This window comes from Rattus rattus, chromosome 13 (assembly GCF_011064425.1).
Source record: "Rattus rattus isolate New Zealand chromosome 13, Rrattus_CSIRO_v1, whole genome shotgun sequence".
Lineage (NCBI taxonomy): Eukaryota > Metazoa > Chordata > Mammalia > Rodentia > Muridae > Rattus > Rattus rattus.
The window spans coordinates 34,005,889-34,030,607 of record NC_046166.1 but is presented as its reverse complement, the minus strand read 5'-3'; the positions used below and the strand labels follow the sequence as shown (position 1 = coordinate 34,030,607).

The 24,719-nt window shown below is 42.5% G+C and overlaps 2 pseudogenes; both read left to right on the top strand.

Moving 5' to 3' along the window:
* Positions 1-380: 380 nt before the first annotated feature.
* On the top strand, positions 381-9,224 carry LOC116915011 (annotated as a pseudogene).
* A 9,339-nt stretch (positions 9,225-18,563) lies between these two features.
* Positions 18,564-21,130, top strand: LOC116914290 (annotated as a pseudogene).
* The last annotated feature ends 3,589 nt before the right edge of the window (positions 21,131-24,719 follow it).

Below are 24,719 nucleotides of genomic sequence, written 5' to 3'. Positions count from 1 at the left end.
GATTTTTGATTATTGTAAGAGAATCTGCAACCACTCATTTACTAATATCATGGTCCCTAACAACAATCTATAAATATTTGGCCTTATACTCAGAGATATATGTCGTATTAACTCTTCATCAAGGAAATTTCTCTTTTCAGCAGATTGAGACTACTACAGAAAACCATAATCAATCAAAATGCAGAGTTGTGGAGTCCAGTCCCAACGAACACAATTATACACACTTGTACCTTACGCTCAGGGAACATTGCAGAAGAAGACAGGGAAAGATGCTAAGAGCCAGGGATCAGGGTGTTTTCTGTAAGATTGTTTCTGCAGGTAATATCAGGAGCTATATCTATCATTTATCCTCATCGTGACTGGCCAAGTGGGAGCCGAACATGGACAACAACAACAGACATGCCAAAGTTCATGGGGAAAAGTCCAGAAGGCCACAATCCTACACAGAGCTAAAGGCAACTGAAGAAAGTTTGGAGTAGGAGAGGTGATTTTCCTTAGGGAAGAGTAAAACAATTGTTTGTTGAGTGGCAGAGCTGAAAACAATATACAAGTAACTTTATGTAAATTGAACAATTTATATGTACAAATACATATATGATTATATATACATATATGCAATAACCATTATTGAAAAATAATACCATAAATTGAGGGGTGGAGAGGAGTACATGGAGGGTTTAGAGCGAGGAAAATGAAGGGACAAGTGTTTTAATTATAATATAATCTCAAAAATTTTAAAGGATAAAATTCAAGTTACCCAAGTCTATAATAAAATTTACTTAGAAGCCATAAAACTCCATGATATTTCTTGATGAACAGAGTGATTAATTAAGATAATAATTTTTGGGATAGTTCCACACAAGATGCAGTTAAAGAAAGCAGGATTTTCATAAAACCCATATTATAATGTGAAGGCAGATTGAGAATGAATTGTCTGTTGAATTTGTTCTTTGAATAGTTCCTCAGGGCTGTCTGTACATAAAAAATATTCATTCCATCTGTTCACTGTGCTTGAGTGACAGATATGTCCTTCAGCTTTCCTTTTGTCACAGAGAGAGGGTTATCCATGTGCATGTGAATGTATCCAATGTAAAGTACAAGAAGGGGAAAATACTACATATTTTTCAAGATAATCTGAAATAAATCCTCTTCCACTAAACACTAAATGCAGCAGCCACTCCACAACATTAATATGGTAACCATGATATTGAGTGAAAACATATTCCTTAACTCATATTTGGTCTTTTTACTTATTTTGGCAAATTGGTTTCAATCAAGATTTTACAAGAATTAGTACAAAATACCAGCAATATGCTATGGAAAATGGTTATGTAATTCCAGTTTCTTATACAGCCTGAAGCATACCATTTCTTCTAAGAATTTCAACTATTTCATTTAAAACAGCAATCTGGCTGGTAAGATTTGATTTCTCTGTATGTAAAATGGACCGATGAGATTTTTATTATTTTTAAAATGATTCAATATCTTTTTAATTAGTTGTGCTTTATGGGCCTCAAGCACTAATGGGATACTAAGATTACAGTGTTGTTTATTAAGATCATCCATTTTAATCTCTTGGAACAGAAATGCCTTTAAATATATCTTTGTAACTTCACCAGAGAACCTGGCAAAATGCCTTGCAAAGACATGGAATGAATTGGGTTTTGTTAAGTGAATGGATTTTACAGTCAATCTGTAACTACCATTTCCCAGAGAAGAGAGTGTATTTACAACTTGGGTAGAAAAAATACACAAAAATCCCTGAAAGATAAATGGATCTAAACTGTAGCCAGTTCAAAAGAGTAAATTATTGACACACATATGTATAAGAAATTTGTGTTCACAGTGGCTAGGTCTGTATGAGCCCATTGCTTTCTTACTGTCAACTGCAGGCAAAGTGTTGATTGGATTGTGTATGTCATAGGAGAAGAACAGAATTTCTCTCTATCTTCTTTCATCTCCTCTTTTTCAGTTTTGCTCCCTCCCTAAACTTAGGTATTGGGTAAAAATATTAGAAAAAGAGAAACGTACATTTTCTTACTTGTTATCCAAAGATCCTAAATAACTATTATCTAAGGAAATTTAATGATATTTAACTGCATATTATATTTTTAATTATAAATATATTTATAATTATATAAATTATAATTTCCCTGCCTGTTTGCACAAAATGTCAACCCAAGAATCTAGCCTCAACTAGTTGAGCCTCCTAAGGACTAGAGCTTTTCCTTGTTGGACATTGAAGTTTGCCCTGTTGCTATATATTGTAATGATAAATATTGGCCCTGGTTGCCTCAGGGACAAGGAACTCCTCACTTCCACCAACTGAGGTTATGTAACCTTGTCCCTTATGTTATCCCTGATTGGTCAATAAAGATGCCTACAGCCTACATTTGGGCAAATGAGAGGTAGGGGAAATTCAGTTGCCAGCCTTAGGGTCTGAGCAGTGACCACCAGAGATAGCAGGGAGATAAGAGAGGAGAAGACAGAATGAATTGGGAAAACATGTCTATGAGCGCTGGCCAATTAGAGTAAGAGCAAACCAGGTAGAACTTGGCAAAACATACCTTGGAGTTACTGATAGAGAAATAGACAAAATAGCTTAGAGGATTGATACCTGCCGAACTGTAGGGCTATTAAGGCTTATTATAAACATAAAGGTTTTGTATCCTTTAACTTGTAACTAGATGATCAAAAGTGGAGTAGAAACCCCAAATTATTTTCTACTACAATAGGTAGACCTGGATGTTAGAGCTCCCACACCTGCACCATCAACTTGCTGGTAGCCATTCCATCACTCCTAATTCCTTCCTTCTTCCCATAAGCTGGTTGTAGGCAGCTGTCCACACAGGTGACAGAACAACAGCCAAGCCACACCTTTGCATTTTGCAGGGTTGAAATTGGGTCACTACTATTTTACTTTGTGGGTTACCCATGGATTCCCTTTTGTTTTGGCTGAGTCTCTGCCAGTCTCTCTGCCTGTTTATGTCTGTCTGTCTTTATCTCACTATCATTTGTATTTCTCTCTTATCCCTTTCCCCTTCACTTCCTATCTGTAATCTCTCAAAACCATCTTTATAAATCAGTCCACATACTTCCAATTGTTTCCTCAGGTTTTGCTCACCTGATCATTGAAACCTTGAATTCCAGGGACTCTCAAGAAGACATATCTAAAGGTGGATAAACTTATGTCTGAGGTCTTGCTCTAATGACTATAATGTCTGGGATCATTGGCCCTGATTTGTCCTCCTTTCTTCATTCAGTTAATCTGCCTGTCTGTCTGTCTCTCTTCCTCTTTCTCTCTCTCACACAACCATTCACCCAATTTACTTTGGTTTTACTTCGTTGCTCTTTTCCTTTTTATTTTTACTCCCTTTTATTTTCACTTGCTTAATTTTATTTTTCATTAATCATTCTATTTGTTTACATCTCAAATGATATCCCACTTCCTGGTTACTCCTCCACCAACCCCACATTCCATGTCTACCCTTACTGCTCCTCTTTGCCTGTGTGGGGGTGCTCCTCCCACCCCACCCTCTCCTGTATCACCACTCCAGCATCCCCTTATGCTGGGGCATCAAACCTCACCCCGACCAAGTGTCTTCCATCCCACTGCTATCAGGCAAGGCCATCCTCTACTACACATGTATCTGGAGTCTTGGATCCCTCCAGGTACACTTCTTGGTTGGTTGGCTAGTCTCTGGGATCACTGGGTGCTCAGGCCAGATTATATTGTTCTTCCTATGGGGTTGAAATTCCCCTCTGTTCCTCCAGTTGTTCGACCAGCTCCCTCACAGGTCCTTGAGCTCATTCTTATGGTTGGCGCCAATCATCCACATCTGCATTGATCAGTTGCTAGCTGTACCTCCCAAGAAACCACCATATCAGTTTCCTGTCAGCAAGTGCCTCTTGACCATTGCAAGAGTATCAGGGGTAGTGTCTGCAGACCTGATAGATAGATCCCCAGGTGGTACAGTCGCCTGATGGCCCTTCCTTCAGTCTCTGTTCCATTTTTGCCCCTGTTCTTCCTTTGGACAAGAACATTTCTGGGTCAAAAACTCTGAAATGGGTGGGTGGCCACATCTCTCCACTGAGGTGTTCATATCAGATAAGTCATACCTGTTGGGGCCTGGGAGCCTCATGTTTACCTGGTGTGTGGAACCCTCCAGTGGCTCTCCCTATTTCCTCATCTGTCCTGCTACATAATTTTGTTTGATTTCCCAACCCTCTGTACCTCTCTCATATCTCCTCCAGTTCCTGATACTGTCCCTGTATTTCCTCCCTCTCCTTTCTCCCTCTCAGGCCCCTCTCTCCCTCTACATTCTAGGGATCATCATGTTTCCCTCCTCAATGCAGGGATGAAGCATCCATACTCTGGTCTTCCTTCTAAGCTCCATATGGTCTTTGGGTTGTACCATAGGCATTGTGAGTTTTGGGCTAATATCCAATTTTCAATGAGTATATACCATGTGTTTTCTTTTCTTTTTTATAATTAGATATATTTCTTTACTTATATTTTAAATGTTATTCCATTTCCCAGTTCCCTGTCCATAAGCCCCCATCCCATCCCCTCCCCCTCTCCCTCCCCCATAAGGGTGTTCCCTCCATCTATCTCCCTTACCACCACCCCAACATTCCCCTGCACTGGCAGTCCAACCTTGGCATGACCAAGTGTTTCCCCTTCCACTGGTGCCCCAACAATGCTGTTCTTGCTACATATGCAGCTGGAACTCTGGGTCAGTCCATGTATTGCCTTTTGGCAGTGGTTTAGTCCCTAGAAGCTCTGGTTGGTTAGCATTGTTTTTATAGGATTGCAAGCTCCTTCAGCTCTTTCAATCCTTCCTCTAACTCCCCCCAAGGGGGTCCTGTTCTCAGTTCAGTGGTTTGCTGCTAGCATTGACCTCTGTATTGGACATGCTCTGGATATGTCTCTCAGGAGAGATCTATATTCGGTCCCTTTCAGCATGCATTTTTTAATTCATCATTCTTATCTAGTTTTGGTGGCTGTATATATATGGGTCACAAGTGGGGTAGGCTCTGAATAGCCATTCCTTCAGTCATTGATCTAAACTTTGCTCCCACATTCCCTCCTATGGATATTTTCCCCTTATAAGAAGGAGCAGGAGCATCCGCATTTTGGTCATCCTTCTTCTTGAGCTTCCTGTGGTCTGTGGATTGCATCTAGGGTAATTTGAGCTTTTTGGCTAATATCCACTTATGAATGAGTGCAAACCAAGTGTGTTTTTCTGTGATTGGGTTACCTCACCCAGGATGATATTTTCTAGTTCATTGCATTTGCCTATGAATTTCATAAAGTCATTGTGTTTGTTAGCTGAATAGTACTCCATTTTGTAAATGTACCACATTTTTTTAATACATCCCTCCGTCGAAGGGCATCTGGGTTCTTTCCAGCTTCTGACTACTATAAATAAGGCTTCTATGAACACAGTGAAGCTTGTGTCTTTGTTGTATGTTGGAGCATCTTTTGGCTATATGCCCAGGAGGGGTATAGCTGGGTCCTCAGGTAGTGGAATGTCCAATTTTCCGAGGAACCTCTGGAAACCTCTTGATTTGAGTGGTTGTACCAGTTTGCAATCCCACCAACAATGGAGGAGTGTTCCTCTTTCTCGACATCCTCACCAGCATCTGCTGTCAAATGAGTTTTTGATCTTAGCCATTCTGACTGGTGTGATGTGGAATCTCAGGGTTGATTTGATTTGCATTTCCCTGTTGACTAAGGATGTTGAACATTTCTTTAGGTGCTTTTCAGCCATTTGATATTTCTTTGCTGAGAATGATTTGTTTAGCTCTGTACCCCATTTTTTTATTAGATATACTTCTTTACTTACATTTCAAATGTTATTCCCTTTTCTGGTTTCCTGTCCATAAGCCCCCATTCCCTCCCCATCCCCATGCCATGTGTTTTCTTTTGTATCTAGATTACCTCACTCAAGATGATATTTTCTATTTCCATCCATTTGCCTGGGCATTTCATGAAGTCATTATTTTTAATAGCTTCATAGTATTCCATTGTGTACATGTACCATATTTTCTGTATCCATACTTCTGTAGAGGGACACCTAGGCTGTTTGCACTTTCTGATAATTATAAATGAGCCTGCTATGAGCATAGTGGAGTATGTGTCCTTGTTATAAGTTAGAGCATTTTTGGGGTATATGCCCAGTAGTGGTATAGGTGGGTCTTCAGGTAGAACTATTTTCAATTTACTCAGGAACTGTCAGGCTGATTAACAAGCGGTTTTACCAGACTGCAGTCACACCAGGAATAGAAGAGTGTTCTTCTATTTCCACATATTAGCCAGCATCTGCTGTCACCTGAGTTTTTTATCTTAGCCATTCTGATTGGTGTGAGGTAGAGTCTCAATTTATTTTGATTTGCATTTCCCTGATAACTAAGAATGTGGAATATATCTCTAAGTGTTTCTCAATCATTTGAATTCATCAGTTTAGAATTCTCTATTTAGCTTAGTACTCCATGCTTATTTAATTTTTATTGGAATTTTTATTGATACTTCAAATGGTATCCCCTTTCCCAGAATCCTGTCCATAACCCCCCTATATAACCCCTCTCACCATGTTTCTATTAGGGTGCTCTCCCTCAAATCCACCCATCCTTTCACGCCTCCCTACCCTGGCATTCCCCTACACTGGGGCATCTAGCCTTGGAAGGACCAAGGGGCTTCTCCTCCCATTCATGCACAACAAGGCCATCTTCTGCTACACAGGCAGTTGGAGCCATGGGTCTGTCCATGTGTACTCTTTAGATGTTGGTTTAGTCCCTGGGAACTCTGGTTGGTTGGTATTGTTGTTCTTATGGGGTTGCAAAACCCTTCAGCTCCTTCAATCATTTCTCTAATTCCTCCATTGGGTACCCCATTCGCAATGCAATCATTGGCTGCTAGCGCTTCCACCTCTGTAGTAGTCATGCTATGGTAAAACCTCTCAGGAGACAGCTATATCAGCCCCCTATCAGCATGCACTTCTTGGCATCAGAAATACTATATGGGTTTGGTGGCTGTATATGTTTGGGCTGGATTCACAGTTGGGGCAGTCTCTGAATGACCTCTTCTTCAGTATCTATTCCACTCTTTGTCCTTGTATTTCCTTCCATGAGTATTTTGTTCTCCTTTCTAAGAAGGAAAGAATCATCCAGACTTTGGTCTTCCTTCTTGAGTTTACATCACCTATGAATTTTTCTTAGGTATTCAAAGATTTTGGGCTAATATCCACTTATCAGTGAGTGCATATCATGTGTGTTCTTTTGTGATTGAGGTACCTATCTCAGGAAGATATTTTCTAGTTCCATCCATTTGCCTATGGATTTCATGAAATCATTGTTTTTAATAGCTGACTAGTACTCCATTGTGTGAATGTACCTCATTTTCTCTGTACATTCCTCTGTTGAGGGACATCTGTGTTCTTTCCAGGTTCTGGCTATTATAAATAAGGCTGCTATGAACATAGGGGAGCATGTGTCCTTTCTATAGGTTGGAACATTTTTAGGGGTATGACCAGGAGAGGTATAATAGGGTCCTCAGGTAGTACTTTGTCCAATTTTCTGAGAAACCTCCAAACTGATTTCAAGAGTGGTTGTACAGCTTGTAATCCCACCAAAAATGGAAGAGTCTCTGTATTTCTCCACATCTGCACAAGCAACTGTTGTAACCTAGGGTTTTGATCTTAGCCATTTTGACTAATGTGAGGTAGAACCTAAGCGTGGATTGATTTGCATTTCCCTGATGACTAAGGATGTTGAACATTTCTTTAGGTGTTTCTCAGCCATTAGATGTTCCTCAGATGAGAATTCTTAGTTTAGCTCTGTACCCCATTATTAACAGGGTTATTTGACTCTCTGAAGTTTATCTTCTTGAGTTCTTTGTATATAGTGGATATAAGGACTCTATTGGATGTAGAATTGGTAAAGGTCTTTTGCCAATCTGTTGGTTGCTATTTTGTCTCAATGGCAGTGTCCTTTTCTTAGCAGAAGCTTTGCAATTATATGAGGTCTCATTTGTCCATTCTTGATCTTACAGCATAAGAGATTGGTACTCAGTGTGACAGCCTGGCAGAGACTGATTTCAGAAAGACCATCAAGTCAGTGAAGAAACAGCAGCTCCTGGTCCCCTTTGTTAAGGACCTAGTAGCCAAGTGGTTCCCAGGGTTCCTGCTGGGGCCCCAACCTGAGCAGGTCCCTCGGACTTTGGCTTGGTGAGGAGCCACAGGACAGCACAGAAGAGCACTTCTCTAGAAGAGATAACCCAGGAGCAAGTATTCCAGGAAAGCAGAGAAGCTGGGAGAGAGGTCTTCTTTGGATTCAGCAGTGGAAGCTGACACACGATCTACTGCCTGAGCCCTAGCCACACATCAAAAACAGCTTCTGACACACAGGCACCTCACAGTCAAAGCCTGGATCCAGGAAAGAACTGGAGCTCCGAGCAGCAACTAACTGCTTGTCTGGCTGCAGCTGCTTGCCATCAGAAATCCCACCCAGGGCTGCTTGCTAAGGGCCCCACTGGCATCAGGGATGCTACTCACTGCCAATCTGCCAAAGAAGAAGCTGATCCTGGGCAGTCAGAAGGGAATACACAGTCCAAGACATAGACAAGCAAACAAACCCAGAGCAGGCCTGGGTCCTCCACACCCCCGTGCCTTAAGGAGTCCCAAGAGGAGAGGGTACAGGTCCTCAAGCCTGCATCCAAAGCATAAGAGCCAGGACAATGCAAGCAAGACAGACAATGATGATCTCCTTCCATACCCAGCTCAAGAGCCCTGGTCAAGAAGAAGAGCCTGGACCCAGAGGGGCTGCCTCTGCACCAACTTCCCACAGTCTTCTTGTGGCTCCTGCCCATCCAGGAGACCAGAAGCCTTCCTGCCTGCTCTCTAGAGAAAAAGGCAGCAAGAAGTCCCTAGCTAAGAGACCTGCTCCATTCATGGCCAAGGCACACAGGAACTACAGCCATAGGTTCTACAGGAAGTGAACTTCAGATGCTCTCCACAATCAGAATACCTGCAACTCCTGGAACTGGGAGGGACTGGGTATACACACTCTCCCCTCGAGGAACTGGCACATGGCACACTGTGATTTTCAAGCTCTGGACACATTCAACAGCAGCCTCTTCTGGCATTTACACTGTGCTTCTTGACAAGATTTTCCAGACCTTAACCCCTGTCCCATGTCAAGTTGTAAATCATGTTCCAAAGTAAATAAATATCTACCTCCCCCTTTATTCTGTGTGTTTGTGTTTACATATCTTTACAATGATGGTTACAGATTAATATAGATTCTTGCTTTTCAGTGGGATAAATAGACCAACTGTCTACAGACAGTTCCACAAAGAGACATGTAGGTTATCACACAGAATAGGTACATAGAGTCATACATAGGTAGGTATGTAAATATGAGTTGGAAGTCTGGCTGGCAGATTAGCCCTCAGTGGTCAAAAACTAGTTGATTTAATGAATCTAAAATATATTAAAGGTGGAAAAAACAGACTAAATTGTGTGATTGTGTGTGTGTGTATGTGTGTTTGTGATAGAATTATGTTAATCTGTGTGATAAATAAGAGGAGACATACCCACATACACCTATGGACAGAGAGAGATAGAACAAGAGAGAAAATGAATAAAATCCACAAATTAAACCAGACTAAATTATGTGTTGGAATATGTGTATGTCTGTGTGTTTGTGTGTGGGATTATAAGTAAGTGTGTGTGTGTGTGTGTGTGTGTGTGTGTGTGTGTGTGGGTGTGTGTTTGTGTATGTGTTTATAAGTGTGTGTGTGTGTGTGTGTGCGCGCGCGCGCGCATGCGTGGGTGTGTGTGTATGGGAGAGCTATGTTTATGTGTATGGTAAAGATCAGGAGGCATAGACAAATACACACAAAAACAAGTTAGAAGAGAGAAAGAGATAGACAGAGAGAGGAAGAGATAATCTGCCTGACCAGATGAGAACCAAAGGGGGCCAATTTCCCAGATTTTCTCTCCTGTTAGAGCAAGTGCACTGGTATAATGACACCAAGGCTTAGTCCGTACCTTTGATAGTGCTTGTAATCCAAGGTCATATGAGCAAAAGCCATGGAGAAAACCAGGTGCCTGTCTACCCATTTAGAAAAGAAGTACTGAGGAGTCACACAGAGTTTGGAGAAGGATACAAGCATTGATAGTGAGAAAAAGAAAGACAGACATAAAGAGGCAAAGAGGCAAGCAGAAGGAGATTCAATCAAAATGAAAAACAATCTCCTGATAACCCTGCAAGTGGAGACATGAAAGGCCAATATCAAGATGGAAATGCAAAGGTGTGGCTGGGCTGTTGGTCTCTGTAAGTGTGGGGACAGACATGGCCAGGAGATGTGGGAAGAAGGAAGGAATTAGAAGGCAAGAGAGGCTTGCAGCAAGTTGGTGATTCCAAAGACTTGGCCTACACGGGAAAAGTACTTGCCCTAAGGAGGATCAAATGGCTTAGTCATGAGGCTGCCTTGCTATATTGAATTCTGCAGAAAAGTGTGAGAAGAATATATCCCAACCTGTTGTTTTGGGGATTGTTGTTCTAGTTGTTTCTTTCCTTCCTTCCTTCCTACATTCTTTCTGTCTTTCTTTCTTTTTCTTTCTCTCTTTCCTTCCTTCCTTTCTTTCTCTCTTTCTTTCTCTCTTCCTTCCTTTCTTTCTTTCTTTCTTTCTTTCTTTCTTTCTTTCTTTATTTTTTCTCTCTCCCCTTCTTCCTTTCTTTCTTTCTTTCTTTCTTTCTTTCTTTCTTTCTTTCTTTCTTTCTTTCTTTCTATCTTTACTTCTTTGTATCTTTCTTTCTGTTTTCTTTTTCTTTCTTTTCCTGTGTTAGTTCGGTTTCTTTATTTGCTTTATTTTTAATTGGATATTTTTTATTTATATTTCAAATATTATCTCCTTTCTGGGTTTTCTGCCCATAAACCCCATATCCATTGTTCCCTCCCTCTCCTTCTAGTGAAGTGTTCCCCCACACATCCAACCATGCTTTCCCACATCCCTGCCCTGACATTGCTTTACACTGAGCATTCCAGCCTTGGCTGGCCAAGGACTTCTTCCATTGGCGCAGACAAGGCGATCCACTGCCAACTATGCAGCTGGAGCCTTGGGTCTGTCCTTGTGTACTCTTTGGATGGTGGTTTCTTCTGTGAGTGTTCTGATTGATTGTTATTATTGTTCTTAATTGGTATTGTTGCACTCCCCTTCAGCTCCTTCCAGCATTTCTCTAACTCTTTCAATGGGGGCCCAGCACTCTCAGCACAATTGGTGGCTGCTAGCCTCTACCTCTGTAGTAGTCATGCTCTGGCAAAACCTCTCAGGAGACAGCTATATCAGGCTCCTGTCAGCATGCACCTCTGGGCATCAGCAATACTCTCTGGGTTTGGTGGCTGTATATGTTTGGTTGGATCACAAGCTGGGGCAGTCTTTGGATGGCCTTTCCTTCAGGCTCTGCTCCAAATTTTGTCTCTATATTTCCTCCTGTCTTAGTTAGGGTTTCTAGTCCTGCATGAACATCATGACCAAGAACCAAATTGGGAAGGAAAGGGTTTATTCAGCTTACACTTCCATGTTGCTGTTCAGCACCAAAGGAAGTCAGGACTGGACCCAAGCAGATGAGGAAGCAGAAGCTGATACAGAGACCCCAGGGGGAGGTTTCTTACTGGCTTGCTTCCCCTAGCTTGCTCAGCTTGCTCTCCTAAAGAAGCCAAGCCTACTGGCCCAAGGATAGCACCACTCACAATGGGCTGGGTCCTCCCTTAGTGATCCTAGTTGAGAAAATGACTTACAGCTGTGTTTCATGAGGCATTTTTTTCTCAACTGAGGCTCCTTTCTCTGGGATAACTCTAGCTTATGTCAAGTTGGCACACAAAACTTGCCCGTATACCTCCTATTAATATTTTGGTTCCCCATTCTAGAAGAACTGAAATATCCTCACTTTGGCCGTCCTTCTTCTTGAGGTTCATGTGGTCTATGGATTTTATCCCAGGTAATCCAAGCTTTTGGTCTAATGTCAATTTATTAGTGAGTGCATAACTTGTTTTTTTTTCCTTCTGATTGGTTTACCTCCCTTGGGATATTGAAGAAATACTTTTCATAGATAGGAGAAACAAAGTTGTAAGAACAAGATTCTTGGAATATAGAAACAAGGTTTGGTGGTAAGAGTGACTTGGCTTAAGTTGAAGCCAGCCAAAACAAACAGCTGTTCTCAGAAAAAGACCCCTCTATCCTTCCCTGTGGTAAATTCTGAGAAAAAGCACCAGATATGTTAGTCTGACCTTATCCCATCTCACAGACCCCCAACCCCCTTTCACAGGGACTTTCTGAGGCCAGGTGCAGAGCAGGAGAGCAGGATGAGGAAATTGGCTAATTAAGCCAAAAACAGACCCTTGAGCAGACCCTTTGTCCTGTGTTACACCAATTTGAGTAAGCCAACTAGCCCTGTTGCTGAGGTCTGCTCTCTGTAAAGTATAAAAGATGTGTGCTTTTTGAGATTGAGGTTGCCTCTCCCTTCGTGGATGAGCAAATCCGTGTGCATGGATCAATAAACCTCTTGCCATTGCATCGATCCATCGTCATATTGTGTTCAGTGGGTCATGCTCCTGATCTAAGACCACTTTAGGGTCTTACAACATTTTTGGTACATTGGCTGGGAAGCAGCGCTTCCCCAGATCCACAATTGGCAAAGAGATCAGAGGTAAGGTGGAGCAAGTTAGTCTTCTGTGTTCTGGGTTACCTTCTGCTTTGTATTGTTTGCATCTGCTATCTATTTTTGAGTGTTTCCAAGGGGTTCGAGACCCTGTGTGAGTGTTTCTGTGGGGTTTGAGTGCCTTTGTGGGTGGTCACTGTAAGCACGGTGAGGGGCTTGCAGCTGAGACAGGTAGACTTGCCAGGTTGTCACAGGCCACAATACCCTGGAAGATGCTCCAGAGGAGGGAATCTGGGGGATGCTCCAGAATCCCGTTGGGAAGTAGGATCAGAAGCGTTCCACCTCTACTCAGAAGCAGCAAAGGCTCAGCTGCAGTCTGAGCCAGGTCCTGAAAGTATCAGGCATTTGTCAAAATCGTTTATAGGATACTCTGTTTTATAGTCTTGTTTGTCTTGTTTGTTTTCTGTGGTTTTGTTGTAGTGATGAGATGATGGGACGACTTCCACCACCCTGACCACTGGATGGACGTGAAACTTAGGGTGCACAATTTGTCTGTAGAAGCCAAAAAGTGAAAGTGGCAGACTTTTTGCACCTCAGAGTGGCCATTCTTTCAGACCCGGTGGCCACCCCAAGGCTCTTTCTGCTTGAATAAGATAGAGGAGGTTAAAGACAAGATCTTCCAGAACCCAGAGGTCACCCTGACCAGACCCCCTATATCGTTGTCTGGGAGGACTTGGTCTGGTCAACCCCTCGTGGGTTTGTCCCTTTGTCTCACTTTCAAATTCAAGTCTGTCTAGAGTTTGTGCTGTGAAAAGTGAGAAGGAGAAGACTATCTGAGCACCTGGGGATGCAGATCTATTTCTCATAGATCCCCCTCCTCCTTAACCTTCCACTCTGCCCCCAGAAGTAGCTCCACAGGCAGGGGCAGTTGCTCTGGAACCAACAGCCCCCTTGAGTCTGAGACCTCCAAAAGGGTTGGGGTCAGACATGACCAGAGAGGGGGACCCAGCAGCTGGAACACAGAATAGGCAGGCAGGGACCCCCGAGACCACCCCTGATTCCAACATCTTATACCTTGGGGCCTATGGCCCCCCAGATGATCAGGGAAACCATCCCCTTCAGTATTGGCCATTTTCATCAGCTGACTTGTATAATTGGAAGATACATAACCCTCCTTTTCTGAAAGCCCTCAGGCTCTAATTGATCTCCTAGAGTCTATCCTGTATTTCTCACCAGCCAACTTGGGATGACTGCCAACAGCTGCTGCACTCTCTTCACGACTTAGAAGAGGCAGCAGATCCTCCTAGAGGCTAGGAAATATGTGCCTGGAGTAGACGGGAGACCCACTCTTCTGATCAATGAGATAGATACTGGTTTCCCCTTGCTAGACCTTCATGGAACTACAACACCCCTGAAAGTAGGGATCACCTGAAGGTCTATCACCAGACTCTAATGGTGGGTCTCTGAGGGGTGGCACGACACCACACCACACTAATTTGGCCAAGGTAAGGGAAACAGTTCAAGGGCTGACTGAATCTCCCTGGGCATTCCTAGAATGCTTCATGGAGGTGTTCCACCAATTTACCCTAGGACCACACAACAGAGGAGCATAAGGCTACTGTCATGGTTGCCTTCATAAACCAATCAGTCAGAGATATTAGGAGGAAGCTACAAAAGTTAGAGGGTTTGCAAGGCAAGACACTGAGAGAGTTAGTGCAAGTAGCTGAGAAAGTGTTTATAACAGAGAGACGGAGGAAGAAAAGGAGGAAAGAAAGCAAAAAGAGCAAGAAGCTGGAAAAATCAAAAGACAGAAAGAAGTGGAGGTTAGAGAGTTAAGGAGAGATAGGAGGCAGGAAAGAAATCTTCACAGAATCCTGGCTGCCATAGTAGAAGAGGCTAGAGGACCACAAGTGTCTGGTAGAATAGTACCTGGCAACAGAAGAGAGAACTTGACTAGGGACCAGTGTGCATGCTGCAAGAGAATGCCCTAATAGGCCCAAGAAGAAGAGAGCCTCACACCCCAGAGAGCTTGGGTTTCTAGAAGAGGATAGTGAATAGAGGGGTCAGGGTGGTTTGGAACCCCTCCCTGAACCCAGGGTAACTCTCAAAGTGGAGGGGAAGCCCACCTGTTTTTAGTAGACACAGGAGCACAACATTCAGTTTTACTGAAAACTAACAGGCCTCTGTCTCACAAGAAATCATGGGTTCAAGGGGCTGCCGAAAGAATGGTGGACCTAGGGTGGGCTGAGTATCCCACTCATTCCTTGTTGTACCAGAATGCCCACAGATTCAAAGTTCAAATACACTGCTGAAGACCTAACGCTTATAATAAAAAGCCATGGCAATGCAACTGGTTTAGTCAGAAAACAGGCATTTGGTATATACCTGAGAAGAAGAAAATATTGCCCCAAGAATCAGCTAAAGCAATGATTAAGCAAATGCATCATCAGTGGACCCACTTGGGAGTGAGCAAATTGACTCAAACCATCTTAAAGTCTAAGTATCATGTTCTAGGGCTAAAACACCTGGTGGAGCAAATTGTCCATAGCTGTTTTCAGGAATAAAGTTAATTCTGGAAGGAGGCTCTGTGGGGACCAACCTGGGGCCTACTTGGAAGTGGACTTCACTGAAATAAAACCAGGAAAGTATGGCTACAATAGCTCTTAGTTTTTGTAGATACCTTTTCAGGATGGGTAGAAGCCTTCCCCACTAAGCAAGAGACATCCTCGATAGTTGTCAAGAAGATAGTGGAAGAAATCTTCCCCTGGTTTGGGATGCCCAAGGTAATTGGGTCAGACAATGGCCCTGCCTTTGTTGCCCAGATAAGCCAGGGGGTGGTCAGATATTTAGAGGTTGATTGGAAATTACATTGCATCTATAGACCTCAAAGCTCAGAACAGGTAGAATGAATAGAATTCTAAAACAGATCCTGACCAAATTGACTGTGGAGACTGGCACAGACTGGGTTGGTGCTCTTCCCCTTGGCCCTTTCTGAATTAGGGACATTCCTTTCTGCTTTAATGTAACTCCTTTTGAAATCTTGTTCAGGACCCCAGCACCCCTGATGGTGTTGAGCGATGAACTCGAACCCACCTGTCATAGTAACAGTGACTTATATGCTAGGTTGAAAGGACTACCGTTGGTATAAAAGGAAGTGTGGTAGCAGCTGGCAACCACCTATGAGCCAGGGACCCCTGAGACAACCCATCCATTCCAGGTCAGAGACTCAGTCTACGTACGACAACACTGGGCACAGACACTTGAGCCTCACTGAAAAGGACCATACCTGGTGCTGCTGACCACCCAGATAGCCATCAAGGTAGACGGAATAGCTGCCTGGATCCGCGCATCCCACGTAGAGGCAGCTTCTCAGGTGGAAGAAAAGGGTAGCACTCAAGATTGGACAAGTAAGGCTACTAAGAACCACCTTAAGTTAAAAAGTATTAGGAAAACTGAAAATGGGGCTCATTCTCCAGACAGTGGTACTGTATCTTTGTTCTCTTCCCTTAAACTCAATGTTAAGAAGCCTCCCATTGTAGGTAGAATCAGCAGCAAGTCTGCCTAACTCTCTCAGCTGTCACTGGGAAAGGCCTTTGTGTGGGTCAGGTCCCACAAACCTATCAACATCTGTGTACTGCTCCTTACCCTCTGGTAAAAAAAGTCTAACTGGATACCTCCTTCTGCCTCCAGATGACTGTTGTGCCTGTGCTTCAGGAATCACAATCTGTATAAGTTTAGAGGTCCAATTTTTTGTGTGCTAGTTCAGATAGTACCTAGATTGTTATACGATTCTTAGAAATTTAGTGAGACCCAAAAGAGAATTGGGAATAAGTCTGGCAGTTCTTTTGGGACTGGATTCAGGGTCAGCTACAGGAACATCTGCTATTATAGCATAAGGCTTATGGAGAATTAAGGGCTGTCATTGATTTAGATACAGAAAGGAAAAGTTGGTTTGAAATCTGGTTCAATTCTTTGGTATCTGCTCTTATAAGACCTCTGATTATACCCATGCTATTGCTTACTTTTGGCCCCTGCATTTTGAATCACTTGGTTGCTTTTATGAGGGAACATATTAGCACAGTGCACATAATGATATTGAGGCAAAAATACATATCCCATCACTAGGTATAAGACCTTAAGATTTTAAGATTAAAATCATGGCAAAAGAAAAAGGAGGAATGAAGAAATAAGTTTCATAGATATGAGAAACAAATCTGTAAGAACAAGGTTCTGGAAATATAGAAACAAGGTTTTGGTGGTGGTCAAAGTGACCAGGCTTAAGTTGAGACCAGCCAAACTAAATAGAGCTGTTCTTGGGAAAAGACACCCTGTGGTAAATTCTGAGAAAAAACACCAGATGTGTCAGCCTCACCATATCCAACCACCCAGCTCCCCCTGCCCCCTCCCAGGGACTTTCCGAGGCCAGGTACAGAGCAGGAATGAGGACATAGGCTAATTAAGTCAAAAGCAGCCCCTTGAGCGAACCAACCAATGCCTGAAGAGATACTTTGTCCTGTGCTCCACCAATCAGAGTAAGCCAGCTAGCCTTGTTGCTGATGTCTGCCCTCTGTAAAGTATAAAAGATGTGTGCTTTTTGAGTTCAAGGTTGACTCTCTCTGCCTGGATGAGCAAACCCATGCACATGGATCAATAAACCTCTTGCCATTGCATTGGTTCGTCATCATATTGTGTTTTGTGGGTCACGTTCCTGAGCTAAGACACTTTGGGGTCTTACAACAATATCTTCTTGTTCCATCAATTTGCACATGAATTTCATGAAGTCATTCTTTTTAGTAGCTTAGTAGTTTTCCAATGTGCAAATGTACCACATTTTTTGAATCCATTCCTCTGTTGAGGGACAACTGATTTCTTCCCAGCTTCCGGCTATTACAAACAATGCTGCTATGAACATAGTGGATCAAATGCCCTTGCTATGGTTGGAGCATCTTCTGGATATATGTCTATAAGTGGTATAGCTGGGTTCTTGGGTAGTAGTATGTCTAATTTTCTGAAGAACCTCAAAACTGATTTCCAGAGTGGTTGTACTAGCTTGTAATGCCACTGAGAACTGAGGCATGCCTCTGTTTCTCCACACCCTCACCAGCAACTATTACCTGAGTTTTTAATCTTAGCCATTCTGACAGGCATGAGTTGGAATCTCAGGGTCATTTTAGGGCATTTGCATTTCCCTGATGACTGAGGATGTTGTACATTTCTTTAGATGCTTCTCAATCATTAGATGTTCCTCAGATGAGAATTCTTGTTTAGCTCTGTACCCCATTTTAGAGAGGGTTATTTGATTCTCTGGAGTGTAACTTCTTGAGTTCTTTGTATCTATTGGATATAGGACCTCTATTGGATGTAGGATTGGTAAAGACCTTTTCTCAATATGTTAGTTGAAGTTTTGTCTTAATGACAGTGACATTTGCCTTGCAGAGGCTTTGCAATTTTATGAAGTCTCATTTGTCTGTTCTTGACCATAGAGCATAAGCTATTGGTGTTCTGTTCAGGAAATTTCCCCCTATGCCCGTGTATTCAAGGCTCCCCACAATTTTTCTATTATTTTGAATGCATCTGGTCTTATGTGGATGTCTTTGACCTACTTAGACTGCTGCTTTATACAAGATGGGAATGCATCAATTTGCATTCTTCTACATGCTGGCTTGTGGACCAGTCAGTAAAAGCCTTAGTGAGGAGGAGGGATGGCTAAGATTCCACCTGTCAGTTGTAGGTATAAAAGGGGAACACAATGAGTGGCATGGACCACTAGGCCACTGGCTTCTCTCTGAATGTGTCATCTGCTCAGGAGACCACACACCTCACTAGAGGCAGGGCACGAGCTGAGTTGATCATTCTGATTGATCCCAGAGTGTTCCATCCTGTCCTTGGCTGTGGGCATGGAACCAGGCTCTCAAGCATGTGTCCTGCAGGAGCTCCTGGACCATCTTTGCCGAGAGAGCAACCCAGGAAAGAACTACAAAGTGCTGAAGGAACTGTCTTCTGTGCCTATCCTGTGTGACAACCTGGCAGAGATTTGCTTCAGAAGGACCATCAAGTCCTTAAAAAAACAGTATTGTAAGACCGAAAAGTGGTGTTAACTCAGGAGCGCGACCCAGAGAACATATATGATGATGGACCTAAGCAAAGGCAAGAGGTTTATTTATCCATGCAGGGAGAGGCAACTCTGAACTCAAAAAGCACATATTTTTATACTTTATACAGGGCAGATCTCAGCAACAGGTCTAGCTGGCTTACTCTGATTGGTGGAACACAGAACAAAGGATCTCTTCAGCATTGGTTGGTTAGCTCAAGGGGTTGTTTTCGGCTTATTTAGCAAATTTCCTTATCCTGCTCTGAACCTGGCCTTGGAAAGTCCCTGGGAAAGGGCCAAGCTGGAAAGTTCCTGGGAGGGAGTTTCGGGGGGGGGGGAGGGAGGGTGGTCGCATAAGGTGAGGCTGACACATCTGGTGGTTTTACTTGGAATTTACCACAGGGAGGGGTAGGGGTATTTTTCTGAGAACAGCTGGTCTCAACTAAGCATGGACACTCTAATCACCAAAACCAGGTTTTGACGTTACCAGAACTTTTTCTTACAGCTTTTTTTTCTGGTATCTATGAAACTTATTTCTTCAGCTCCTCGACCCGTTGTTTAGGACTTAGTAGCTAAATGGTCCCCTGCGGTCATGCTTGGGCCCCAACCTGAGTAGGTCCCTCTGGACTTTGATTTGGTAAGGAGCCACACAACAGCTCAGCAGAGCACTTCTCCAGAAGAGAAAAGTCAGGAGCAAATGTTCTAGGTAAGCAGATTAGCTGGGAGAGAGGTCTTCCTTGGGCTCTGCAGCTACAGCCCAGGCACAATCTCTTGTCTAGCCCTAGCCACGAATCAAACCAAGGTTCTGACCTGCAGGCACCTCACAGTCAAAGCCTGGATCCAGGAGAGAACTGGAGCTCCAAGCAGTAGCTAGTTGTCCAGAACCCAGGACAGGTAGGAACCCACACTGCGAGCTTTGAGGAGTCTTGGCAGCATGAAGGAGCCAAGACTCTCTCCAGAAAGCCAGGGGCTGGGTCAGGGAAACACAAGTGTCTTATGTTTGGTGGGCACAGAAAAGCCAGCAATCAGGCTGCTGGGAGTAGGAGGAACATCCTGGGACTGGTTCATGATGGGATTGCCTCAATGATGAATGCTGATCTCATCCCTCAGGTCCTACCACCATGAAAGAGGAAGATGGAACTCCCTTGGGTTGCAGAGTCGCAGAGGCCTCGAGCAATGATTCCTTGAGGTGAATCTCAGATCTCCAAGTACCCCAGGCCCTTTGCTGACTGTGCCAGTCTAGGGTCTCACTGCAGTGTCCAAGCCTGTCTTGCCCTGGATGTTGTCACGGAGCCATCTTCCTCTCAGCAGGATCAAGAAGGCTCACCTTGGGGCTGTGAACTCAGAAAGAACCACAAAACAGCACTCTATTCAGGTTGTCTGGCTGCAGATGGTTGCCATCAGAAATCCCACTGAGGGCTCCTTGCTGAGGACCCTGCTGGCCTCAGGGATGCCACTCACTGCCAATCTGCAAAAGAGGAAGCTGAGCCTGGGTAGTCAGAATATAAGTCCAAGAGGCAGACAAGCAAGCAAACCCAGAGCAAGCCTGGGTCCTCAGCACCCCTGTCCCTTCAGGAGTCCCAAGAGGAGAGGCTGCAGGCCCTCACAGCCACATCCAAAGCACAAGAGCCAACAGTCTGCAAGTGAGAAAGACAATGATGATCTCCTTCCGTACCGAGCTCAAGATCCCTGGTCAACAAGGAGATGTTGGACCCAGATATTGTGCCAACTTCCCACAGTCTTTCTGAGGCTCTTGTCCATCCAGGAGTCCAGAAGGCTTCCTGCCTGCTCTTCAGAAAAATAGGCAGCAAGAAGGCCCCAATTAAGACATCTTGTCTGCTCATGGCCAAGGCACTCAGGGACTACAGCCATAGGTTCTACAGAAAGTGAACTTCAGATTCTCTCCATAATCAGAATGCCTGCAACTCCTGGGACTGGGAAGGACTGGTCATACACACTCTTCCCTGGAAGAACTGGCACATGACACTGGTTTTCAAGCTCCGGACACACTCCACAGCAGCCTCTTCTGGAATTTGCACTGTGCTTCTTGACAAGATTTTCAGACTTAACCCCTGTCCCATGTCAAATTGTAAATCATGTTCCAAAGTAGATCAATATCTACCTCCCCCTTTATTCTGTGTGTTTGTGTTTACTTATCTTTAGAATGATGGATACAGATAAACATAGATTCTTGCTTTGCAGTTGGATAAATAGACCAACTGTCTACAGACAGTTCCACAAAGCTACATTTAGGTTATCATATAGACCAATAGGTAAATAGCAGAATACACAGGTAGGTATGCAAATATGAATTGATGTCTGGCTGGCAGACTTGCCCTCAGTACCCACAAACTAGAGGGAAAGAGATAGACAGAGAGAGGGAGAAATAATCTGCATGTAGAGATGAAAAACAAAGTGAGCCAAAGTTCCCACACTTTCTCTCCAGGTTGGGCAGGAGCACTGGTATATTGACACCCACCCTTAGTCCATACCTTTGATAGTGCCTGGGATCCAAGGTCGTATGAACAAAAGCCATGGAGAAAACCAGGTGCATGTCTACCTATTTAGAAAAGAAGTATTGAGGAGTTACACAGAGTTTGAAAAAAGAGACAATCATTGATAATGAGATAAAGAGAGACATAAAGTGACAGAGAGGCAAGCAGATGGAGATTCCATCAAAATGAAAGGCAATTTCCTGATAACCCTGCAAGTAGAGACATAGAAGGCCAATATCAAGATAAAAATGCAAAGGTGTGGCTGGGCTGTTTGGGGACAGCCATGGCCAGGAGATGGTGGGAAGAAGGAAGGGATTAGAAGCAAGATAGGCTTGTAGCAAGTTGTTGCTTCCAAAAAGTTGGCCTACACAGGAAAAGTTCTTGCTCTAAGGAGGCTCAAATGGCTTAGTCAGGAGGCTGTGTTTCCATTTTGCATTCTCCAGAAAAGTGTGTGAAGAGTAGATTCCACCCTGTTGTTGTTGTTGTTGTTTCTTTCTTTGTTTTTTTTTTCTTTCCCTTGTTCCTTCTAGTATATGGGATGGATTCCTAGTTGGGGAAGTCTCTGAATGGCCTTTCCTTCAGTCTGTGTTCCATACTTTATTTCTGTGTTTCTTCTTTTTAGTATTTTTCCCTCTTCTAAGAAGTTCCGAAGCATCGACATTTTGGTGTTTCTTCTTCTTGAGTTTTATGTAGTTTATTAATTGTATCTTGTGTATTCCAAGATTTTGGGCTAATACTGGCTTATCAGAAGTAAAATTTCAGAAGAGATTGCCTTGAAGGTTTTCCAAAGAATTATCAGACACTGCCATCTTGTGGAAGTGAAAATCCATGGCTATAAATGAGTTATAATAAGTCTGTATCCTAAATGTAAGCTAAATCTAGATGCAAATGCAGAAAGGCACACAGATGTGTATATCATATTTATATGACCTTCACTTCTGCATTTCTACAAATTGTTGATATTTAGAAAAAACCAGAAAAATGTGTTGGAATGAACATTGTTATAACTGGGTACACAGTATGCACAGTGAAGTGCTAAAGAACTTAGGAAAATCCACATTTTCTCTGTCTCTGTGTCTGTCTCTCTCTCTCTCTCTCTCTCTCTCTCTCTCTCTCTCTCTCTCTCTCTCTCTCTCTCTCTCTCTCTCCTTCCTTTCTCTCTCTCTCTTTCCTTCCTTCCTTCCTTCCTTTTTTCCTTTCTTTCTTCCTTTGGTTCTTTTTTGTTTCTTTCTTCCTTTGGTTCTTTTTTACTTTTCAGGTCGTTGAGTGTAACATGTACTTAATGGTAATATCCATTTATCAGTGATTACACAGAATGTATGTTCTTTTGAGTCTGGGTTACCTCAAACAGGATGATATTTTCTAGTTCCATATATTTGTCTACAAATTTCACGATTACCTCAGTTTTGATAGCTGGGAAGTATTCCATTGTGTAAATGAACCACATTTTCTTTATTTTTCATTTGAGGGGCATATGGGTTGTTTCCAATTTCTGGCTATTATGAATAAAGCTGCTATGAACATAAGCAAATGTCCTTTTGATATGGTGGAGCATCTTTTGTGTATATTGCCAGAGTGCTATAGCTGGGTCATGAAGTAGAACTTTCCATTATTTTTCCGAGAAACGACCAAATTGATTTCAAGAGTAGTTGTACAAATTTGCATTCCCATCAGCAATGGAAGAGTGTTCCCCTACTCCATATCCTTGCCAGCATGTGCTGTCACTTGAGTTTTTGACCTTAGCTATTCTGATGGATATAAGATAAAATGTCAAAGTTTTTTTTAATTTGTATTTCCCTGAAGACTAAAGATGTTGAAAAGGTCTTTGAGTAGTTCTCCACCATTACAAATTCCTCTGATGAAACTTCTGTTCTTTATTCAAAAATAATGTATATTTTATTCACATTACCTCCCAAAAGCATCTTAATTTCCTACTCTCCTAAGAGTAGGAACATAAGGGGATGGAACATCTAGTCCCAGCAAGACTAAGCAACTCCTCTCATACTGAAGTCCAAATAGGCAGTCACAGTAGGGAAAAGGATCTGTCAGTGAACAGAGTAAGAGACAGTCCCCTTGCCAATTGTAAGAGTACCCACATGACAATCAAGTAGCACTTTTTTTTTTTTTTTTTTTTTTTTTTTTTTACAAATGTGGGGGTGGACTTGTTCTGGTTCCTGCAAGCTCTTTTGTTGGTTGTTCAAGAAATGGGTATTTCTGGTTTCATTGGAGACCAGAAGGGAAAGTTTTCAGTTGATTCATGTGATGTCTTTCTGGAAACTATTAAGAGGATGTTTTGCTGAACTAGACATGTGAGAGGACATTTTGCCGAAATTTTAGTGTGGCTTATGCATAATATACTTTCATCTGGGAATAGCTATTCTTTTACTTCTTCTTTTCCAACTCGTATCCTCTTGATGTTCTTCAGCTGTCTTATTGCTCTAGGTAGAATTTCACAGACTATATTGAGACATGGAGAGAGTGGACAGCCTTATCTTGTGCCTAATTTTGGCTTGCTATATATTGCCTTTATTGTACATAGGCATTTGACTTGAATCCCTGACCTCTCTACAACTTTTCCATGAAGGGATGTTGGATTTTGTCCAAGGCTTTTCCAGCATCTAATAAGATAACCATGTAGTTTTTGTCTTTCAATTTGTTAATATGGTGGATTACACTGAAAGTATTGTTATTAGCTCTTTTTGGAAAGTCTGGTAGCATTCTGAACTAAAACTATCTGACCCTGGGCATTCTTGGTTGGAAGAATTTTAATGATTGTGTTTATTTCTTTAGGAATTATAGGACTACTTAGATTATTTACTTGATCATAATTTTACTTTGGTCAGTTGTATCTATTGAGAAAATCCTCCATTTTATTTAGAGTTTTCAATTTGGGGGAGTACAGGCTTTTGAAATATAACCTAATGATTACCTGGATTTCCCCACTGTATGTTTTTGTGTCTCCCTTTTCATTATTTAGATATTGTCTCTCTGCTGTATTGTTAGTTCAGCTATTTTACTGATTTTCTCAAAGAACCAGCTCTTGGTTTATTAATTGTTTCAATTTTCTTTTTTGTTTCTAATTTCTTGATTTCATCCCTGAGTTTGAGTATTTCATGCCTTCTATTCCTCTTGGGTGTGTTTTCTTTGTCTTTGATTTTTTGTTGTTGTTGTTGTTGTAGTAGAGCTTTTATGTGTGCTATTAAGTTGCAACTGTAAGTGAGAGCTGTCTAATTTCTCACTAAGTTCAAGGTACTTAGTGCTATGAACTTTCCTCTTAGCATTCCTTTTACTGTGTCTCATAACTTTACTATGTTGTGCCTTTATTGTCATTGAATTCTAGAAAATCCTTAGTTTCTTTCTTTATTTCTTCTTTGACCTAGTGATCATTGAGTAAAAAAGTTGTTCACTATCCATGAGAGTATAGGAAGTCTGTTGTTTTCCTTGTTGAAGTCCAGCCTTAAATCACA